We start from the raw sequence: 19440 nt of genomic DNA, 5'->3' as shown, positions 1-19440 counted from the left end.
GGACTTTTTGAATTCCTACGAATGCCCTTTGGACTTAAAAACGTGGCGCAGGCGTTTCAGCACCTCATGGATTCAGTCCTGCGGGACCTTGATTTTTTATTTGTTTATTTGGATGATATTCTGATTGCCAGCACCTCCAAGGAGGAACACCGAGCACCTTTGGGTCCTTTTTCGACGGCTTCAGCAGCACGGCCTCATCGTTAACCCGGACAAATGCCGTTTCGGCCTAGCGCAACTTGATTTCCTGGGGCACCGCATAATCCCCGCTGGGGCAATGCCACTTCGAGTCAAGGTGGAGGCGATCGCGGAGTTCCCGAAACCGAAATCCGTGAAAGCCTTACAGGAGTTCCTGGGGATGGTGAACTTCTATCATCGTTTCATCCCCAGGGCAGCACAGCTCATGCATCCGCTCTACGAGGCCCTCAGGGGCACGACGGGAAAGGAGCCCGTGGTATGGTCGCAAGACATGGATTGCGCCTTCGAGGAGACGAAGACTGCGCTCGCCAACGTGACCATGTTGGCACACCCCCTGCTGGGAGCCACCATCGCCCTCATGACGGACGCGTCAGATTACGCGGTGGGGGCTGTCCAGGAGCAGTGGGTCGACGGCGCGTGGCAACCTCTGGCCTTTTTTATCCGCCAGCTACAACGGCATGAGCGCCGGTACAGTACTTTCGACCAAGAGCTGTTGGCTTTCTTTTTGACCATCCGCCATTTTCGCTTCCTCCTCGAAGGGCGCCGCTTCATCGCATTTGTTGACCACAAGCCATTGACGTTCGCAATGGCCAAGTCTGCGGAACCATGGTCGGCTCGGCAGCAAAGGCAGCTGACGTACATATCGGAGTTCACCACCGATGTCCGGCACGTGGCCGGTAAGGACAACGTCGTCGCCGATTGCCTATCCCGCGCCGCCGTCCAGGCCCTCCAATTGGGCATTGACTACACACAGATGGCAGCTGACCAAGCGGCCGACCCGGAGACCCAGGTTTTTCGTTCGGTTCCAGCCAGCCTCCAGCCAAGGGATGTGCCATTCCATTCCGCAGGTACTACTCTGCTCTGCGATGTTTCGTTGGGTGCACCCCATCCGATTGTCCCGTCTAAATGGCGCCGGGCTGTTTTCAATGCCATACACGGCCTATCACATCCTGGAGTGCGGGCGTCGCAAAAGCTGCTGGTCTCCAAATTCGTATGGAGGGAAATACGCAAAGACGTCAGAGACTGGGCGAACACTTGTGTTGTTTGCCAACGGGCCAAGGTGCAGCGGCATCTTCGAGGTCACGGAGCGGCGATTCGATCACATTCACATTGACTTAGTGGGCCCGCTTCCACCGTCCTGGGGCTTTACGTACCTTTTGACAATGGTGGATCGCACCACAAGGTGGCCGGAGGCAGTCCCCATGACGTCCACCACTTCTGCGGATGTTGCTCGAGCTTTCGTTTCATCATGGGTAGCCCGGTTTGGTGTCCCTGCGGATATTTCGTCGGATCGTGGGCCGCAATTTTCGTCCGAACTGTGGAATGAGGTGGTTTCCGTGTTGGGCGTTAAACTCCACCGCACTACGGCCTATCAGCCGCAAGCGAACGGCTTGTGCGAGCGGTTCCATCGTTCTTTGAAGGCGTCGCTCAGGGCCAGCCTTCTGGATGCATCCTGGGTCGACAAACTGCCATGGGTGATGTTAGGACTCCGCACGGCGCCGAAGGAAGATCTCCAGTCGTCGGCAGCGGAGATGGTTTACGGGCAACCGCTTCGAGTTCCGGGTGAATTCCTGCCGTCCCCTACGCGGCCATGGTCCGCGGCCAGGCAAAGAGAGACCCACCGGGATGCAGCCCGCTGTTTCCGCCCAGTTCCGACCTTACAGCACGGTTTGCCTTCGTCCAACGTCCCGGGGGAGTTGGCGAAGGCCAAGTTTGTTTTTGTGCGCCAAGACAGCCATCGTACCCCGCTCGCACCTCCTTATGCAGGGCCCTTCCAGGTTTTGCAGGCAGGGGACAAGAGTTTCGTGATCGACGTCGGGGGCAAGCCTGATCATATCTCTGTCGATCGCCTTAAGCCTGCGCATCTGGACCTCGAACGACCGATTGAGCTGGCGCAGCCTCCACGCCGTGGCCGGCCGCCGGCCGCTGCCACACCTGACAGCGCCATGTTACCTGCCAACTCGCCGCCTGCTCAGCGTTTTCCCCTCCGGGAATTTAGGAGTCATTCCAACAGGCTTGTCCGACCTCCTCAGCGATTGACCCTTCTCGTTAAAGACAATTCTGGAGGGGCGCATGTGGCAAAGCCACTAAGAGACTCTCACAGTGACTTGTACAATTGCCTTTAATCATGTTTATTACCTTTTAATGTTGGCTCTGGTTAAACTGAGCTAGATCGACAAAATCGCGATCTGATGCAATGACATCATCACGTGGGTCATGTGACGTCCCAACAGCGGGAAACATGATGACGTCATGATGTCAGAGGTAGAGGGTGTTTCCAGCCAGTCCTCGTGTGGAGTGATAGTGAATAGACCTGTTTAGAGCTTCCCCTGCATTTTCTTGTTTTGTAAAGTTTTAGTACATTAAACTCAGTTTGTTAACTACTATTGAGTTTATAGATTCTTTGCTAGGAGTGCAGAGACTCCTACAAAACCACAACACAATGATATAAATTGCATTGAAACTCATCATCATATGACATTTGAAGATAAATTTTACAAATGGGCACTCCCAATGCAAAACCTTGCCTGCTGGGACTGCATATGACAAAAATAAATAGTGGAGCCAAGGGATCAAATTTGGGAAGATGTGGTAAATCAAAGAGTAGAGACAAGTCAAGAGAGAAATGATAAACAGACCATGACAGGAAGGGATAGAGAGTACAAATCTAAGAGTAAATCAACAGATAAGGCTAGAGGTTACAAAAATAAAAATGGACAAAAATAAAGGCTCTGTATCTGAATGCATGTAGCATTTGAAACAAAACAGATGAACTGATAGCGCAACTGGAAATAAATAAGTACGATCTGATAGCCATTACAGAAACATGGGTGCAGGATGACATAGATTGGGACCCGAATATTGAAGGGTACATTGTAATGATCAATAACATGTCATTCTATAGTGGACACTAGGTGGAGCCGTAGAGCTGTATATAGCTGTATGTATATTAAGACTACATTACCCATGAGGCACTAGGCTACCCACAAGGCAGCAGTCAAGATGGAAGCCTCTACAGATACTGTACCTAGTCCACATGTGCTCAATAAAAGTGTCTAGCAAAAGCTAGCTGTGTTCATAATAAGAATGCCAATTTATTAATGAACATAAGAGGGTACCAGGGTGGTGAAGATCTGCTGAAAATTGTGAAAAGCGACATGGAGAATTTGAAGCCACCAGAGCGTTTGAATCTCGAGGGAAATGTCGACTACAATTGGCGGATTTTTAAACAACAATTCGAACTCTACATTGCAGCCATCGGATTCGGTACGAAGCCAGACGCAAGGAAGATAGTGTTGCTGCTTACGGTTGCAGGCCCACAGGCGATAGAGGTATTTAATACATTTGTATTTAATCCAGAAGAGAACAGAGAAAAATTAGAAGATGTGCTAAAAAAATTTGATGCACATTGCTCTCCCAAAAGGAATGAGACCTATGAAAGATACATGTTCTGTTCAAGGACACAGCAGCAAAATGAGACTTTTGATAGCTTTATAACTGATCTGAAACTGAAAGCACAGATATGTAATTTCTCTGAGCTGAAATCATCCATGATTCGTGACCAGATTGTGTTTGGTATTCATGATAAAAAAGTCAGGGAACGTCTGTTGAGAGAAACCGAACTAAATTTGGAAAATGCAGTGAAAATATGCCAAGCCAGCGAGCTAGCTCGAAAGCACGCGAAGACTTTCAGTGAAATCAATAATGATGCGATTGTAATGAGTGATAATGCTGCTGTCGGTGCTGTGTCCTACAAGGGGAAGAAACGTGGGCAGAACAGAAATGAAAAGCAATCGGAGGATGAAATTTTTAATTGTAAACGCTGTGGTTACAAACACCAGTTAAGACAATGCCCAGCGTTTGGAAAAATGTGCACAAAGTGTAATGGAAAGAATCACTTTGCCAAACAATGCTTTTCAAAAGTACAAACTAAGAAAGGGCAATGAGTTAATGTAATTGAGGACACTGATTTAAGTGAGACATTTTTTGTAGGAATAGTTTCATGTGACAGTATCAAAAAGGATACAGAAAATGTGCAGCCCTCAGAAATGGACAATGCTGAACATAAAGTTAATGTAGTAAAAGAGGACAAATGGATGATCCCACTGCAGGTAAATGGAGCATTAGTTACCTTGAAACTAGACACTGGGGCAAAAGCAAACTTAATCAGTATGAGTGACATTAACAATATGAAAGAAAAGCCCAAAATACAGAAAAAGTCAGTACTACTGAAGAACTATAATGGACAGAAAATAGATAGCTTAGGTGTATGCAGACTTAAAGTGACAGTCAAAGACAAAGTGCATCATCTCATGTTTTCTGTTGTGGCTGAAAGGCTTGATTCACTACTGGGTGACAAAGCTTGTGAGGACTTAGAACTGGTCAAAAGAGTCTACCGTATAAACTGTGCCATAAGCAGACCAGATGACTCGATGGATTCTGTAGTGAATAATTTCCAGGATGTGTTCAAAGGGTTTGGAGTTCTATCATTCACTTACAAGATCCAGCTAAAGCAGGATGCTCAGCCAGTGGTACATGCTCCATGAAGAGTTCCAGCACCCCTGCGTGACTGGCTCAAGAATGAACTGGACAGAATGATCACACTAGGAGTCATCAGGAAAGTCGAAGAGCCAACAGACTGGGTTAACTCCATGATCTAAGAATATGCATGGATCCAAAGGACTTAAATGCAAACATAAAACGTGAACACTACCAGATTCCCAAGCGAGAAGAAATCACCAGTGAAATGTCAGGTGCCAGATACTTTACAAAACTCGATGCCTCACAAGGATTTTGGCAACTAAAACTGGATGAAGAGAGCACCAAATACTGTACCTTCAACACACCATTTGGCAGGTATTGTTTCCTCAGAATGCCTTTCGGGATAATATCTGCATCTGAAATCTTTCATAGAGCGAAGTTGAAGGTCCGGGTCTATGTTGATGACATTATCATCTGGGGCTCCACACTAAAAACACAAGAGACTATACAAGAGCAGATTGATGACAATGCCGCAACTGCATCTTGTCATTCACCACCAGAACAATCTCATGAAGACACATCAGACTTACCCATGTTGAGAAGATCCACACATGAAGTAAAAAAGCCTGATAGACTTAATCTTTGAGTACAATGTAAAGCTTTGAAAATCTGTTGACTGTTTTGAAAATGTTTATCTTTATACAGCACTAACAAAAGTGTTACTGATATTATCTTTATTGTTTTCTTGAAAGTTGATTGATATTGATTTTGTTAAACCTCAAAGAAAGGGGGATGTAATGATCAATAACATGTCATTCTATAGTGGACACTAGGTGGAGCCGTAGAGCTGTATATAGCTGTATGTATATTAAGACTACATTACCCATGAGGCACTAGGCTACCCACAAGGCAGCAGTCAAGATGGAAGCCTCTACAGATACTGTACCTAGTCCACATGTGCTCAATAAATTAACTAGCAAAAGCTAGCTGTGTTCATAATAAGAACGTCTATTTATTAATGAACATAAGACATTTAGGGACAGGAAGCTAGGAAAAGGTGCAGGGGTGGCTCTGTTAATTCATGATGGTATTAGCACAATAGAGAGGGATGACCTAAGTTCAGGAAACCAGGATGTCGAAGCGGTTTGGGTAGAGATGAGAAATGATACAGGCAAGAAGTCACTTGTGGGAGTGGTGTACAAGCCACCTAACCGTAACCACATGGTAGGATGGAGTATAAAGGAAGAAATAATGGAAGCTTGTCAAAAAGGTACAGCAATATTCATGGGGGATGTTAATCTACATATAGACTGGAAAAATCAGATGGCCAGAGAGCAGGCTATACTAGACCTGGTATTGTGCAATGGGATAGGATTAATTAATGACCTCATAGTGAAGGCACCCCTAGGCAGCAGCGATCATAATATGATTGAAATTTACATTCACTTTGAGGGAGAGAAGAGTGGGTCCAAGATTAGTATTTCAAACTTCAATAAGGGCAATTATGAGGGCATGAAAGCAGAGCTAGCTAAAGTGAACTGGCAAATTAGGTTAAGGGACAGGTCAATAGAGTTGCAGTGGCAGACATTTAAGGGGATTTTTCAGAATACACAGAATATATACATTCCAACGAGAAAGAAAAATTCCAAGGGGAGGACCCACCATCCGTGGTTAATTAAAAAAGTTAAAGATAGTATCAAACTTAAAGAAAAAGCATATAATTGCACAAAGGTGGGTGGCAGGTCAGAAGATTGGACAGAATATTAAAAGCAGCAAAGAATGACTAATAGATTAATAAGGAGAGAAAAATTAGAGTATGAGACAATTTTTTCACAGAGGGCGGTGGAAGCAGAGTCTTTGAATATTTTTAAGGCAGAGGTAGATAGATTCTTGATAAGCAAGGGGGTGAAAGGTTATTGGGGGTAGGCGGGAATGTGGAGTAATCAGATCAGCCATGATCTTATTGAATGGCGGAGCAGGCTCGAGGGGCCGAGTGGCCTACTCCTGCTCCTAATTCGTATGTTCGTATGTAACCGTGGACCTGCTTCCCAGGATCTTCTGTGCAGAATGGATGTAGGCAAGGCTCTGTTCTGAGAGTGCACATTCCTAATCTATTGACATTAATGGACAGAATGTCATAGAGCGGGCCCCTACCATTTCCTGATATCAACTTCCAGTGGGCGATTCATAACATTTACTCATAACATATCATTCTCTCAAATGGCTGGTCGTTCTTCTCAACCTTTATCCTTGTCAAGAAAAAAGGTTTGCCAAACACTTTGTCACAAAGTCAATGCCCCTTTTAAAGTTAACATTTCCTCTAACAAATAAATGAAGGCTATTTCAGGGGCTGTGAAATGGTAAATGTCTCCACAAGTGAGGCCACTGTGTATTTCCCAGTTACAAAATATGGTCAGCCTCCTGGACATATATATTTAACATGTCCCACTGCTAACCTTGATCAGTCCTACCAATTGGAATGGGTTTTAAACTGAGTACCAGAGGAAATTGCCTGGCGATATTCTTTTATCATCCATGGTTCCCTTTAATCTCAAGTAATTCAGGCTCGCCTGCATGGAACACAAACACACACACTCAAATGCATCTGCACTAATAGATACTTGTACATACATGTAAGCCCACCTACCTTCACACACAGACACATACAAGCACATGCACAGGCACAAACACATGCATGGCACACACACATGAACAGGCATGGATGCATGTCAGTTTGAGCTGGTATGTCACTAAGGTTATGCCAATTGTCATTTGTCCACACAACTGTTATCAAGCAGATCTTTAGGGGCATCTTGTGATTGCTATAAAACGTGTTGTTATTTCTTTTATTTCATCAATCTTAATTTGATTTTGGTGCTCTGGTGCAAAAACTGAGAACATTTATTGAATAAAAAAGCTATAATTGTAATTGTAGTGTTTGCAGCCATTTAAGAAATGCGTCCAGTGCTCTCATTTCTGGCAATATGACAGTGTTACTAATGATTTTCCTGGTGCAGCAGTTGAAACACATCGACCCGTATTTTCTGATGCTTACGGGTGTGCATGAGCTGTGTACACACCCGTAGGGACATCGGAAATGCCGGTTTCAGGCATGTGTTGAAAACCGGCATTTCCAATCTGTCAAGAATCCTCTCGCTGCACTGCCGAAAGGTCTCTGCGGGTGGAGAGTTCTGCTTTCTGCACAACCTCCGCTCGCTGAAATCACTTAAAAATCTTATGCCTGGTACAGCAGGCGTAAGGCCTGCTTTTACCAGCAAAAGAGTTAAAAAAAAGTTTAAAAAATAATAATTTCACTCATTTATAATTTTAAAATACTTTAAAGTTTATTTTTAGCCCTGTATAAAACTTATTATTTTTTCAAAAAAATTAAATTTTTAAAAAAATATTAAATTTATTATAATTTTAACTCATTTTTAAAATGTGATGGTTTTTAAAAAAATGTATTTAATGTTTTAATGCCTTTTTGGGGTGATATATTTGACAGGTCTATCTGTCAAAAGTATGAAGGGGGATTCCCTTCTTTCATTGGCTGGCCTGGCCCACGTGATCCCAGGGACGCTTGTGAACCGCCTGCGCCCCTGGGATACGTGGGCCCTGTGCATTTCGACTGTGGAGAGGCCCAGGATCGGAAGTGTCCGGACCTCAGGAGCCCTCAGGTACATTTGTAGATTTTTTTCCGATAGGAGGCATCCGCTCGCAGGAAGCCTCCGATCGGAAATTACAGGCCATCATGTATCTGAGAATGTCAACATTTTAAATATCAAAATTCCTTTAACGTAAATAATTTATATGGTTTTGTATAAATAATTGTGCCAAAAAATGCGATGTCGCCATTCCTGAGGTGGTGCATATTATACTTACACACACGCATGAGAACATACAGCTGGCATCCGCATATATTTTATGATGATTGAGTGAGTGCTCCTGATCTTTTTCATAAGTGACTGTGTTTATTATTACGGAATGAATTTTTGGTCTTTCAACTTAATCTCACAACCATCTCAGCTCCTTTCAGCATATTGCATTGACCCGCTTAAACATAATTGCCAGAAAACCTCATGTCAACAGATCAAGATACGCTTTCCAACTCGGGATTCCAAGCCTGCTTTTAGGAATTGAGTCTACTATTCAGTTCAAAGTTATGGAAACAAAGCCGTTAACCTAATTTATTGCCAATCTGTAGGCAATAGAAACTGAAGTTTTAACATTGTCTGGTGATGGGAATTGACCTGATAGAAAAATAATGCATTGTGTGACCATTCACAAGGGCACCGGCTCTAAGGAAAGTGAGAGTGTTGCTTTTTGTCTGCACTGCAGCGTGGGCAAACAAGATGTAACGGTCATTGCAAACCGGTGAGCGAATCATTTAATCAGTTCCACTTCATAATACAGTAAAACAGGGGCTATTTCCATTATTGGACAGTGTCACCGCTCTTGGGAAGCTGCACATCAACAGAGTGAGCAACAAAGGAAACTTTTCAGGCTGTTGGCTGCAACAGTGTTACCTTTTCATTAAACACGCCATTAGTTGTGCATGAATCCTTACCATATGACAGTGTGGCACCAAGGTTACAATGAGGCACAGACAGTGAACTGGCACCAACGTCGGAATAGTGCAGGAGAGACTTCCTCAGGGAGCAATTCATTGGAAATATGGGCAGAGATAAAATATTGTAAATCATTGTAATTTGCAAACGGCCTGATTAAAAAAACAAACAGATAATGCTTCAATTGATGGGTCGAAAAACGACTCTTAAGATCGGAGGTGTCCAAGCTGCTGGCTGTGGTCACCTGCAGCCTCGAGCCCAGGCAATCTGGCCCTTCAAACCCAGACAACTCGCTCCTATTTGCACTTATATATCTTATTTGCTCTGTTTTCCTGTTTGAATTCTGTGGTCTTGGAGGTTCGGGGAACAAAGCTGCTTTTAGAGCTGTTGTTGAAGGGATAATTACTAGTCCTAGCCCTTTTCGGGCTACCCTGGATCAGGCATATTCCCCAGATATTCACCTTCAATTAAAGTTAGAGATAGCCAAATCCTAGACACTTAATTGGGTCTAAAGTTCCAGACTACCTTTCCCTAAAGGAAAGGAACGACCTGAAGAAGTTACCATCCTCCAGATAGCACTTTTAATAAGTTTAACTAGACTGTAGCCTTCCAGATATTATGAGGGTCTGGAAAACTCCCCCTGGAATTCTGCAACTCCTCACCAAAGAGTGTACAGAGATTGAGTTTGCGAGTTTGATACAGAAGTACTATGTGAGACAATTCTAAAAATATATAGATTTATTAAAGAACCGACGTGTAATTACAGCTGGTGATTCAATCACAACTTAACAGTTCAAAATACAAATAGCTTACAATTCTTATTCTCAGAGATCCTTATTCTCAAATCTTAACTTTGTTACATTTTTACATTTCTAAGTCTTATTCCAGGATATCCACCAAAATCAAAATACCTTTGATTACCCAAGACTCAAAGGGTTTTCAGACTTTCAGATCCTGTCTCTGAAGCTGAGAATCACTTTGCTCCTTCCAGCGAATTCTGTCTTCCTATTTGAAAGTTTTATATTTTATACCATTTTGTCAGTGGTATATCCTTTGAAGTTTTCTGCTGATGTAAGCTAATTATCTCTAGTCATCTTTCTGTTGACCCCTGCTATTCTTAGTCAGTTTAGTTGGTAGCTTGCAGAATTCTGTCTGCTGTGTAGGTGTTCAAAACTTATCATCAAAACAATATGACAGCAGTGGTTCTATGTGATGCCATTTTTATGAAGGTCTTCCATTCAATTCTTAAGCCATCTTAGCTGGTTGTAAGCAGACTTCGTGTCTCCTATGTGTTCCAAAATCAACACAAAAACAATGTGATTGCTTGGTGCATCTATTGATGTCATATTTACAAAGTCTTCTGTTTGTATTTTTTACAACATGTAAATTAAAAACACTTCAACCAATTACATGATTGTCTTCCTAGCTACCTCAGTTGGTTGTATTACAGACTTCCTGTCTCCTTGTTTCTGTTGATGTCATATTTATAAAGGCATATGTCTCTTTAATGTTCTGTGTTTCTGTTTCCCGAAGTGTTGGTTTATGACACCTTAACATTATACCATTGTGCTCTTTCATGTGCCTGTTTACAAAGTGTTGGTTTAAAACAATTTAACTGGGTATGATATTGTGTTCTTCCCAAAGCTCAGACTTTCTGGTAGCTCCAACCTTCTAGCTTCAATAGGGCTATTGTTTCAGTGTCAACAACTGATTCTTATCTCAAAAGCTTGTGCGGTGTTTACAGCTTTGTGTTAACAACTTATCTTATCTTAAAAGCCTGTATTCGGTTTACAGCTTTGTGTCGTTGAGGCTTTTAGATTTATAAACCCAGTTTGTCATGTTTTAATAAAGTCAGAATTCTGTTCATAGGATGGTGTATTTTTCTGAATAGGTATGGCTCATTCCTTCACATTAATAATAAATCCAAACCAGAACACCAAGATCCGTCAGTAGCAGCAACCTCAGGTAAATGCAAGATAATGCAAACATGGATTCAAAGTCCATGTGGTTCCCTCGAAGCCCCATGCTGCACACCTATATGGTGTACACAGCTATAGAAACATAGAAGATAGGAGCAGGAGTAGGCCATTCGGCCCCTCGAGCCTGCTCCACCATTTAATGAGGTCATGGCAGATCATCCAAATTCAGTACCCTGTCCCTGCCTTCTCCCCATATCACTTGATTCCATTAGCCTTAAAAAATATATCTAACTCCTTCTTGAATATATTTAATGAATTGGCAGCAACTGCCTTTTTGGTAGGGAATTCCACAGGTTCACCACTCTCTGGGTGAAGAAATTCCTCCTCATTTCTGTCCTAAATAGCTTACCCCTTATCTTTAGACTGTGACCCCTGGTTCTGGACTCCCTGCCATCAGGAACATCCTTCCTGCATCTAGTCTGTCTAGTCCTGTTAGAATTTTATAAGTTTCAATGAGAGCCCCTCTCATTCTTCTGAACTCCAGCGAATATAAGCCCAATCGACCCAATCTCTCCTCGTACGTCATTCCTGCCATCCCAGGTATCAGTCTGGTGAATCTTCGCTGCATTCCCTCCATGGCAAGAACATCCTTCCTCAGATAAGGCGACCAAAACTGCACACAGTACTCAAGGTGTGGTCTCACCAAGGACCTGTACAACTGCAGCAAGACATCCTTGCTCCTGTACTCGAATCCTCTCGCTATGAAGGTCTACATACCATTTGCCTTCTTAACCACCTGCTGCACCTGCAGGTTTACCTTCAGTGACTGGTGCACAAGGACACCCAGGTCTCGTTGCACTTCCCCTTCTCCCAATCTATTGCCGTTCAGATAATAATCTGCCTTCTTGTTTTTGCCACCAAAGTGGATAACCTCACATTTATCCACATTATACTGCATCTGCCATGCATCTGCCCAATCACCCAACCCGTCCAAATCATACTGGAGTTTCTCTGCATCCTCCTCAGGAGTCCAGAACCAGGGGTCACAGTCTTAGGATAAGGGGTAGGCCATTTAGGACAGAAATGAGGAGGAATTTCTTCACCCAGAGTGTGGTGAACCTGTGGAATTCTCTACCACAGAAGGCAGTAGAGGCCAATACATTAAATATATTCAAGAAGGAGTTGGATATATTTCTTAAGGCTAAAGGGATCAAGGGGTATGGAGAGAAAGCAGGGACCGGGTACTGAATTTGGATGATCAGCCATGATCTCATTGAATGGCGGAGCAGGCTTGAGGGGCCGAATGGCCTACTCCTGCACCTATCTTCTTTGTTTCCTCACAGCACACACACCCACCCAGCTTTGTGTCATCTGCAAACTTGGAGATATTGGCCCAGAAATTCGGGTCGGGGGCTTCCCGCGGGTACAAGCCCCAGACCTGCACTTACCTTGCGCGCCGGCCATTGAGCTGTGGGCCCCCATGGATTTCCGATCCGGGGCCTGGTCCAGCTGCCGGCACGCAGTGCTTGCGTATCCCAGGGGCGCAGTTAGTTCGATGCGTCCCCTGGGATCACGTGGGCCGTGGGGAGCCAATCGGAGCAGGGAATGCTCCATTCATAAGCTTGACAGGAAGAGCTGTCAAATCTGATAAATACTACGGCCCCAAAACAGCATTAAATCTTTAAATACATTTTTTTTTAAATCACATTTTTTAAATAAACTATAACTTACATGAAATAACTATTTTAAACAATAATTTAAATATTTGAAAAAAATAATTTTATTTTCTAATGGGGCTAAAAATAAAATAACCTTGCTTTAAAGTGTTTAAAAATAATAGCTGGGGTCCTAGCACCGATCCCTGCGGTACCCCACTAGTCACTGCCTGCCACTTGGAAAAAGACCCATTTATTCCAACTCTATGCTTCCTGTCTGCCAACCAGTTCTCTATCCAAGTCAGTATCTTACCCCAATCCAATGTGCTTTAACTTTACATGCTAATTTCTTATGCAGGGCATATCGAAAGCCTTCTGAATGTCCAAATACACCACATCCACTGGTTCTCCCTTATCTATTCTACCAGCTACATCCGCAAAAAATTCCAGTAGATTACTCAAGCACGATTTACCTTTAGTAAATCCATGTTGACTTTGTCCGATCTTGTCACTGTTTTCCAAGTGCTCTGCTATTACATCTTTTATAATGGACTCTAGCATTTTCCCACTACTGATGTCAGGCTTACCGGTCTATAATTCCCTGTTTTCTCTCTACCACCCTTTTTAAATAGTGGGGTTACATTAACTACCCTCCAATCCATGGGAACTGTGCCAGAGTCTATCAAATTTTGGAAGATGACCAGCAATGCATCAATATTTCTAGGGCCACTTCCTTAAGCACCCTAGGATGTAGATAATCAGGCCCTGGGGATTTATCAGCCTTCAATCCCATCAATTTCCCTAACACCATTTCCCTACAAATATTGATTTCATTCAGTTCCTCCCTCTCATTAGACCCTATGTTCCCCGACATCTCTGGGAGGTTATTTGTGTCCTCCTTTGTGAAGACAGAACCAAAGTGTGTATTTAACTGGTCAGCCATTTCTTTGTTCCCCTTTATAAATTCCCCTGACTCTGACTGCAAGGGATCTACGCTTGACTTCACCAATCTTTTTCTCTTCACATTTCCACAGAAGGTTTTACAGTCATTTTTTATGTTCCCAGCAAGCTTACTCTCATGCTCTATTTTCCCCTTCTTAATTAATCCTTTTGTCCTCCTTTTCTGAATCCTAAACTGCTCCCAATCCTCAGGTTTGCTGCTTTTTTGGCCAATTTATATGTCCCCTCCTTGGATCTTATGCTATCCCTAATTTCGCTTGTTTGCCATGGTTGCGCCTCCTTTTTTGTTTTAATTTTATGCCAGACAGGGACGAACAAATTCTGTAGTTCATCCATGTGATCTTTAAATGTTTACCATTGCCTATCCACTGTCAACCCTTTAAGTAACATTCCCCAATCCATCCTAGCCAACTCGTGCCTCATACCATCATAGTTTCCTTTATTTAAAGTCAGGACCCTAGTCTCTGAGTCAACTACTTCACTCTCCATCTTAATGAAGAATTCGATCATATTATGATCACTCTTCCCCAAGGGGCCTCGCACAACAAGATTGCTAATCAATCCTTTCTCATTACAAAATACCCAGTCTAAGATGGCCTGATCTCTATTTGGTTCCTCGACATATTGGTCCAGGAAACCATCCCGTATACACTCTAGGAATTCCTCCTCCTCAGTATTGTTACTAATTTGGTTAGCCCAATCTATATGTAGATTAAAGTCACCCATGATAACTGCTGTGTCCTTATTGCGCGCATCTCTAATTTCCTGTTTAATGCCATCCACAACCTCAGCATTAATGTTTGGGGGTCTGTATACAACTCCCACTAATGTTTTCTGCCCCTTGGTATTTCTCAACTCAACCCAAACAGATTCCGCATCATCAGAGCTAATATCCTTACTTACTATTGTGCTATATGGTGCACACCTACATGGTGCACACCTATATGGTGTACACAGCTATATGGTGCACACCTAGATGACGTACGCACCAATATGGTGTACACAGCTATATTGTGTACACTTATATGCTGAACACAACTACAGCATGCACACAGCTATATGGCACACAACTCCTTGGTGTATACAGCTATATGGTACACATCTATATGGTGTACACACCTATATGATCCACACCTGTATGCTGAACAGCTATATGGTACACACCTATATGGTACACACCTGTATGGTATACATAGCTATATGGTTCACACCTATATGGTTTAAGACATGAATCAGTCCTTCATGAAAGAAAGGCTCATGAAATAAAACTGAGCGGCCTATGGGTGGCATTGCCAGGGAGAGTATAAATACTCGGTCATGGGCCCAGCTTGCATAGGGCTTTCTTAACAGGAACTAGTGAAGGACACAACCAGACCTACATGTTGTAAAACAGTTGATAAAAGCTTCATTTAACGCTTAGACCAACTGCCTTGTAGTTTGCTTACATCAGTTTGCACAGCTATATGGTACACACCTATCTGGTGTACACAGCTGTATGGTACGCACCTGTATGGTACACAGCTATATGGTGTACACAGCTATATGATACACAACTATATGGTGTACACAGCTATATGGTACACAACTATATGGTGTACACAGCTATATGGTACACACCTATATGGTGTACACAGCTATATGGTACACACATATATGCTGTACACGGCTATATGGTGCACACCTATATGATGTACACACCTATATGCTGTACACAACTATATGGTGTACACAGCTATACATTACACACCTATATGTTACACAACTATATGGTGTACACAGCTATATGGTACACAACTATATGGTGTACACAGCTATATGGTACACAACTATATGTTGTATACAGCTATATGTCACACACCTATATGGTGTGCATGGCTATATGGTGCACACCTATATGATGTACACACCTATATGGTGTACACAGCTATATGATACACAACTATATGGTGTACACAGCTATATGGTACACACCTATATGGTGTACATGGCTATGTGGTGCACACCTATATGATATACATACGTATATGGTGTACACAGCTATATGATACACAACTATATGGTGTACACAGCAATATGGTGCACACCTATTAGGTGCACAGGGCTATATGGTGCACCCCTATATGATGTACGCACCTATATGGTGTACACAGCTATTTGGCACACACCTATCTGGTGTACACAGCTGTATGGTATGCACCTGTATGGTACACACCTATATGGTGTACACAGCCATATGATACATTTGCTTTCCCCTGTCCCAATATGCTTACTTCCACAGTGATCAAATGCCTTGATCAAGTCTTTTCCCTTTGCAGTACAGCCAATTTCATCCACTCTGATCGGGGTCCCTCCTTCATGTCAAGCGAACTCAAAAGTTATCTCTCCCAATGCGGAATCACCACAAGTAAAACATCACCATACCATCCCATCGGTAACGGACAGGTTGAGAGATACAATGCTCTCATTTGGAACACTGTTCGTCTTGCGCTGATGTCACGCAACCTACCAGAACAGCAGTGGGAAACTATGCTCCCTGATGTGCTGCATTCCATCAGGTCTCTCCTTTCTATGTCTACCAATGTCACACCTCACGAGTGATTCTTCAGCTTCCAGCATCGCTCCACCCATGGGATGTCTCTACCATCATGGTTGGCAGCTCACGGCCCCGTGCTGCTCCGAAGATTCGTCTGATCATGTAAAACCGATCCTCTCATCGACGAGGTAGAACTCACGGACGTCAATCCCACGTATGCGCATGTGTGGTACCCTGATAGCCGGGAGTCCACCATTTCGCTCCGGGACCTGGCTCCCTCTCAAGCCGGTTCCATGGACCCAACCGATAGAGAGACCCACGAGGATGATGCCGAAACTCTGCGCTCCCCCGAAGATGACGCCTTACCTGGGGCATCGAGAGATCTGCCAGCTGCCCCACCAGATCCAATCGGGGAGCTGAGCGCTCCCCGTGGGATAGCCACCCGAGGCCAGGACGCCGGTCAATCCCCGGCTATCCAACAGGATGAAGCCAGTTCTGCACCTGTGCGGACCTGCACCCGGGAGTCACGATCTCCCCAGCCTCCCTCGGGTCGATCAGAGTAACATGAGCCCTGTTGATCCACCGGTATGGATCAAGCAGCTCAGGGACCAAGACACGGTCCGGGGAGAGGTGCCTTCTAGCCATAAACAAAAATCTAAAAGACTGTTGCTATTCGTGGTCTGCCTGATCTGCTAAGAGGAAGTCGTCAGACTTCCAAATCTTTTAGGCAGGAAGAATGTTATAAATCTCATCATTCATCAAGAAACTACTTGTGAAATAATGCTGGACGGCCAGCTGGTGGCGCCGTCCAAGGAGTATAAATACTCGGGCGTTGGCCCCAGCTTTTCAGGGACATTTTGTAAGACAAGGAACTAGTGAAGTACAACTAGACCTCCATGTTCAGAAACAAGTTGATTAAATACTTGCTTTATGCTCAAACCAAGTACATAGTGAGTTTTATTACGTCAGTGTACACAGCTATATGGTACACAGCTATATGGTACACACCTGTATGGTGCACAGAGCCATATGGTACACACCTATCTGGTATACACAGCTATATGCTACACACCTATATGTTGTACACAGCTATATGACACACAGCTATCTGCTGTACACAGCTGTATGTTACGCACCTGTATGATACACACCTATATGGTATACACAGCTATATGGCACACACCTATCTGGTGTTGACAGCTGTATGGTATGCACCTGTATGGTACATGCATTTATGGTGTACACAGCCTATATGGTACACACCTATATGGTGTACACAGCTATATGGTACACACCTATATGGTGTACACAGCTATATGGCACACACACCTATCTGGTGTTCACAGCTGTATGGTACGCACCTGTATGGTACACACCTATATGGTGTAAACAGCTATATGGCACACACCTATCTGGTGTACACAGCGGTATGGTACGCACCGGTAAGGTACACACCTATATGGTGTACACAGCTATATTGTACACAGCTAAATGGTGTACAGAGCTATATGGTGCACACCTATATGATGTATGCACCTATATAGTGTACACGGCTCTATGGTACACACCTATATGGTACATACCTATATGGTGTAGACAGCTATATGGCACACACCAATCTGGTGTACATAGCTGTATGGTACACACCTATATGGTGTAATCAGCTATATGGTACACATCTGTATGATGTTCTCGTCTATATGTTGTACACTGCTATATGATACACAACTATATGGTGTACAGAGCTATATGGTACACAACTATATGGTGTACACACCTATATGGTGTACACGGCTATATGGTGCACCTGTATATGATGTACACACCTAAATGTTGTACACAGCAATATGACGCACAATTATATGATGCACACAGCTATATGGTACACACCTATATAGTGAACATGGCTATATGTTGCACACCTATATGATGTATACACCTATATGGTGTACACAGCTATATGATATGCAACTATATGGTGTACACAGCTATATGGTACACCCTATATGGTACACAATTATATGATGTACAGAGCTATATGGTACACATCTATATGGTACACACCTGTAGGTTCACACAGCTATATGCTACACACCTATCTGGTGTACACAGCTATATGGTACACAGCTTAATGGTACACACCTATATGGTGTAGACAGCTATATGGTACACAACCATCTGGTGTACACAGCTGTATGTTACGCACCTGTATGGTACACACCTATATGGTGTACACAGCTATATGGCACTCAACAATCTTGTGTACACAGCTGTATGATATGCCCCTGTATGGTATATGCCTATATGGTGTACGCAGCTATATGGTGTACACCACTATATGATACACAACTATATGGTGTACACAGCTATATCGTACACAACTATATGGTGTACACAGCTATATGGTACACACCTATATGGTGTACACGGCTATATGGTGCACACCTATATGATATATGCAGCTATATGATGTACACATCTAAATGGTACACATCTATATGATGTACACAGCGATATGGTGTACACGGCTGAATGGTACACACCTATATAATGTACGCACCTATCTGATGTACATAGCTATATGGTACACACATATATGATGTACATACCTATATGGTGTACACAGCTGTATGTTATACACCTATATGGTACATACCTATATGCTGTACACAGCTATATGCTACACAGCTATATGGTACACACCTATATGGTGTGCACAGCTATATGGCACACACCTATCTGATGTACACAGCTGTATGTTACGCATCTGTATGGTGCACACCTATATGGTGTACACAGCTATATGGCACACACCTATCTGGTGTACACAGCTCTTTCGTATGCACCTGTATGGTACACACCTATATGGTGTACACATCTATATGGTACACACCTATATGGTGTACACAGCTATATGGTGCACACCTATATGATATAGGCAGATATATGATGTACGCGTCTATATGGTACGCACCTATATGATGTATGCACCTATATGGTGTACATGGCTCTATGGTACACACCTATATGGTGTACACAGCTGTATGGTATGCACCTGTATGGTACACACCTATATGGTGTACACAGCTATATGGTACACAACTGTATTCTGAACTCAGCTATATGGT

The sequence above is a fragment of the Somniosus microcephalus genome, chromosome 14, assembly GCF_052327205.1.
Source record: "Somniosus microcephalus isolate GS21.2 chromosome 14, FLI_Smic_1.0, whole genome shotgun sequence".
Lineage (NCBI taxonomy): Eukaryota > Metazoa > Chordata > Chondrichthyes > Squaliformes > Somniosidae > Somniosus > Somniosus microcephalus.
Note: the sequence above shows the minus strand (reverse complement) of the source record.